Here is a 6,000-nt window from a genome sequence, read left to right on the forward strand (position 1 = left end):
TATCATCAATAGTGCATACTTTATGTGAACATAATAAATACAATCTAATTTTTTTTCCCAAAAAACATAGATTAAAGATAAAATAATGAAAAATAAACAAAATTTTAATCACAATCACAAAATATAATCCAATCATTATCAATAATTAATATTTTATGTGAACTTAATAAATACAATCATTCTTAATCAATTTAAAAATATAATCACTATATTGAAAAATAAATAATTTACTCACAAAATACAATCCAATCATCATCAATAATTAATATTTTATGTGAACTTAATGAATACAATCATTCTTAATCAATTTAAAAATATAATCACTATATTAAAAAATAAATAATTTACTCACAAAATGCAATCCAATCATCATCAATAATTAATATTTTATGTGAACCTAATGAATACAATTATTCTTAATTAATTTAAAAATATAATCACTATATTAAATAATAAATAATTTACTGACCGACTTTGAAATATTTTTCTTCTAAAATTTTGTCCCAAAGCTCTTGTAGGAACTTTATGTGAACTCTCTCTCTCACTGCCGCTGTGATAGGAACTTTATGTGAACTCTCTCTGTGACACCCGAATGTTTTAAAGTTAACATTACGATAAAATAAATAATAATAATAATAATAAAAATAAAATAGGTATAATAATAATAATAATAATAATAATAATAATAATAATAATAATAATAATAGGTATATATATATACATGTAGTGACAATAATAATAATAAATAAATAAATGTATAGTTTAGAAGATTGGGGATTTTATGGTTAAAGAAATACGTTGTGAAATGTTACACATTAAATATTTTAGTAAGTGCTAAGTGGTGATTTATAGTTGGGTAGTGAGGTTTTTAGACATGAACCTAACTTATCATTATACGTAAGTTTTAGGAGTCATCTCGAATTACCAAAGAAGGTAACAACTTTTAAATTAAAAAAAAATGGTCAAATGGTCAAAATAAGTCCATGGTCGAAGAAAAAAAAGATAAAATCAAACAAGATTATAAATAAAGAGATAAGGGTGGACCAGAGACTTACACGCGTCAATTTACAAAACTCCCCGTAGCTTGTTACCCAAGAATTTTTGTCCTATAAATAGAGAAGATTGGTATGTTAAGGAAACGGAAAAACAAATAAATAGAGAGTAGAAAGAGGACGGCACGGGTGAGAATCTTGAGTGGTGGAAAGGAAGAATAAAGGAATTAATTTAAGGTGAGTTATATTATACATTGAGTTACCAAAATGTATTTTACGTATGTTTTGACTTACCAAAATCTATTTTACACAAGTCATGTTTTATTAGTATATTAATAAAAGTTATGTTTTATAAAGGTTTCAGTTACGTGGATTATTTTCTGAACCCTATTTGCTTAAAAAGAAATCCATGGATATGCTTGTTTTACATTTAAAGAATATTTGGCTATGACCTTATATGAAAATATGTTTTGTGAGTACCACCACGGGAGTCCCATGCCTTGGGGGACTTAAATAATCATTGGCTAGTGTGTTGACCACTTTGTGGTTCAGTGTTTGTCATAGATCCATTGACCAGTGTAGTGATTGTCACTTAGTGATGTACCGTGGTTACAGTGATTATTTCAGTTTCTGGCACTTAACTAAATTGTGTATTCAACTCAACTCAATTTATGTTAATGTTTTAGCTTAAATAAATATCCATGGTCATTTTGTGCCCCTACACTCATAGTATGATATTTCTCACTTTGCTATGTGCCTATAGCTGTTACCGCTTTCAGGTGACGAGGTTTAGCGGGATCAAGATGGAAAATGAATCGCTATGTTATCTTGTTTTCTATCTTTTATTATTAGACTCTTGTAGTACAATGAAGCTCAAGTAACTATGTTTTAGTTCCTTTTAAATAAACAGTTGGTACTCAGTTATTTATTTTAATTTATTTAATTTATCCGCTTGCGCTGTGACTACAGAATTATCTGAATTACATTATTTTTATATTGTTACGACGCCGAGCCTTTGGGTACCGGGTTTGGGTCGTGACACTCTCTATCTCATCTGAATTTTTTGTTAGGCTGTTGCGGCCGCTAGGTTAGTAGGTACGGAATTTATTTTTATTTTTTTGTGGGTAATACAGAGAATTTTTTTTTTTAAATTAGAAAATTAAGAAATTAGGTATAGCGATCCCGGTTTTGCCCCGACCTTCATTGTGTCCCGGACTTGGGGTCCATGGTTAAATATTGTATTCATGTCTTGTTTTTCCCCTTGACTCTTTGTATTTGAGTTTTGGAACTTGTTGGGCGAGTTTGAAACAGGTTGGTTGTTAGTTGGGTTAGATTGTTGTTGCCCAGATTTTGACTTCTTCGCTCGAGCCAGGCTTCTTGCACTCGAGCGAGCCTTTTGTAATTTGCTCTTTGCTTAAGCGAGATTTCTTGCGCTTGAGCGAGAATTAGGAACTTTCAGGTTTCTTTCCAGACGCAGCTTTTCTGGGGAGGGTGAAGTTCTTCGCTCGAGCGAGGCTTCCTACGCTCAAGCGTGCGTCTGCGTCTGTGGCAGACCTGAAGCTTTGCATTCTGCGCTCGAGCGACACTTCTTGCGCTCGAGCGAGGTCACTTGTTGTGTCTGGTCGCTTGAGCGACAACTCCTTCGCTTGAGTGAGCGTCGCGTATATCAGTTCGCAACAAAGATATTTTACATCACTTTTGATCTTCTTCTTCCCTAAAAACCCTAATCCGGCACCTCCTCTCTCTAAAACGCTCTCTCTCTCTATAAATACTCCATGATCTAGGACCTTTCTACCCTACTCCCTTTGAGAAAAAAGGTAGAGCAACTCGTGAGTTTCCATTTGATCCAAGAAAATTTGAGTTTTGAGCATCTTCAAGTTTCTCATTTTTCCTCTTTGAGCATCTCCACTTGAGGTAGAGATATTCTACTCTTTGATATGGGTTTTAACATAAATATTTGTCATTTTGTATAAATGGTAGAGTTTGGGGGTTATGGGTGAAACTAGGGTTTGAGCTTAAGATTTGAAAGAGGGGTTTTCTATTTTGGGTCATGAGAATATATGTAGGGTGTTGAAGATGGGATTATATGGGTTGAGATGATGAAATATAGACTTGTGATTGGCATTTGGAAAGAGAGGGAAAATTGCCCTAATTTATGTTAAATAACTATTTGTATAAATAATGAAATTGGTATGAGAAATATACAATTGGGAGGTTATATAAATGAATGGTGTAGTTGGATTTGATAAATCACTCACCTATGGAAATTTGATAATTTATCTGTTTAATAGATTTATTTATGTGTTTAGAAATATCTATTTTGGGCTATCGGTGGAGGATAGTTTTGCTTGTTGTAGAAATTGCATAAGGATTAGGGAGATTGAAACTATTCAATTGAATTATGTCATTGAATATGACGGTTTGATTAAACCATTGAATATGTGATTTGATTAGTCATTGTAAATAACAACGTGTTTAAATACATTGTATATGTATCATTGTTTGGAAGGAGATAGGGGATATACTCCATTGTTTTGGAGTAGATAGGGGATGGACTCCATTGAAAATTAAGTTGGCTGGAGTGTCCAGGGTGAAAGTCCCGAAATCTTAGATATATATGGGTGCCGGTTCCCTTGGATGTGATTCCGTAAAATGGCAAGAAAATAGAAGTGTTGGATTGATGAATGAATTGAATTTTGAACCATTGAGTTGAAATCTCATTTTAGTTGGTTAGATGACGATGAATTTGTTTAATAGATTTACCCGGAATGGATGTATGGAAATGAAAGAGTTACGGTTATCTATATTGAATGGTCTTGGAAAGAGTATGTGTTGAATAAGATTATTGCACATTTATATAACTCTTATATCTTAGTTAAATCTCATGTATGGTTTAGTATATCTCCACTGGGTTTTGGCTCACCCTACTTGGGAAACCATTTTCAGGTACAGGTGACATGCCACTTCCAAGGACATACCTTGGGAGGTTTAGGGGCTAAAGGAAAAGGCTCCATTTTGCTTATTTCGTTTTGTGTTAAATGTAAATTCAAGTCGAGGGCTTTATATGTGTAGAGCTAGGACTCTTCTTTTGTTGTAACTAAGTGATAACTTGAAAAAATGTAAACCCGCAGGGCATTTATTTTGTTGTTCGCAATTAGAGTTATATGCTATAGTTTCAAGATGAACATTTATGAAAATGTAATGCATGTAATATCTTTTGTAATGTAGACTCTAATGAGTGAAAATATAACATTTCTATCATGTTTATAGATCTTATGAATGCTTGATTTATATCATTTTGAGGGCGCCACATTAGGATTGGAATAATGGAACTTCCACAAGGTTTGTAAGTTAAAAAGACCTTTTTCCTTATATAATAAGATGTTGGAAATATGTTGTTCCTTTTAGCAAAGAATATTTAGCCATAGCAGCCAGAACTGGAAAAAAATTTTGATGAAGAAATAGGAAATAAATATTTTAGGAAATTATTAGGAGAATTAGGAAGAGAGATAGAAAATAAATGGTCAATTTATTATGCAAACTTACCAACAAGAATAACCTCAGGAGAAGTAAATATAAGATGAGTTTTAGGAATAGGACCTAGAATAGTTTTTACATTTTACAAGCTTAGAGAAGAATGTATAGAAGTCGAAATATCGAAAGATTTGAAAAAACAAAACTATGGTTTCTGTAGCAGCATAATATATACTCCTCAGCAATATGAAGGTAAATATAATAGGAAAAAATACAAAAATTTATGGGAAATATAAAAACGAAGAGTATTGAAAGAAAAAATATATGAAATCGTGGAGAAAACAAAAATTCATTAGATAAAGTAGAACGTTTAATAGAATAAATTATAAGTGACTACCTAAGGAAGAGAAAGATAAAAGAAAACAAAGATATGTTAGGAAGCCTAGTAGTAAAAAATGCAATTGTTTTATATGTGGAGAACCTAATCATTTTGCAAAAAACTGCCCAAAAAGACATAAACCTAATACTAATAAACAGACGGAAAGATTACATATTATAGAAGATTTAGAAGAAGATATAATAAGTATAAGCAGTGATGACTCAGAAGTCTATGACATAGTCAGTGATTATGAATATCAAATAGAAATCCTAAGCTCAAATAGCGATTCAAAAAGCAATACCGATATAGACAATCTTTTAGGACAACTTAACCAAGAAATAAGAATATCCTCTTCCCATAATAGTTTCTTTATGATGATGGAATGCAATCCAGATACTGAATGTCAGCATAACTTTAGGATTGGACTAGGATTTGATACCACTAGATGCAGTTATAGTAATTGGTTTCCAGCTAAAAATAAGAGAGTTCAATGTTTATTATGCAGTATAACATATTGTACATTTTTTTAGAAAAATTAAATTTGACATACAAGGCAACAATAGAAAATAAAGAAGAGATGTGAGAAGATCATAGTCTAGAAAACAAAGAATTACACCTAACAATTAGGTAATTAGAGATACAGGTAAGAGAACTTAGACTACAAATACGTGAGATAGAAACTAAGGCTAATTTTGATATAGAATGTTTAGAATCAGAAAACAAACAGCTTAAACAGCAGTTAGAACAATTTCATACTAAATACTCTTTAAAAGATAAACTTGTTGAAGAACATATGCACTCTTTAGAATTAGTCAACGTAGTTGATTCTCAACCCTTTAGTCAATATTCCTAAGCACAGTCTGACAACGCATATTTACCATTTAATTACCCTGTCTTACCCAAGCTAAATTAAGTTGAGATCTCTTGTGTAATCAAATTTGCAAAAAAAACTCTTAGTGTAAATGCCATGATAGATACCGAAGCTAATAAATCATACATTGAACAACACATAGTTCTACCAGGGTGGAGTTCGCCTTTAACAACCCCAGCTTTAGTCAGTATAGCAAATAACACTACACAGACATATATACATTGCATTAATAGAGCACAAATTAGTTTTCATCATATAGGCTCTCAAACTCAACATATAGAATG

This window comes from Camellia sinensis, chromosome 12 (genome assembly GCF_055761805.1).
Source record: "Camellia sinensis isolate YWXY chromosome 12, ASM5576180v1, whole genome shotgun sequence".
NCBI lineage: Eukaryota > Viridiplantae > Streptophyta > Magnoliopsida > Ericales > Theaceae > Camellia > Camellia sinensis.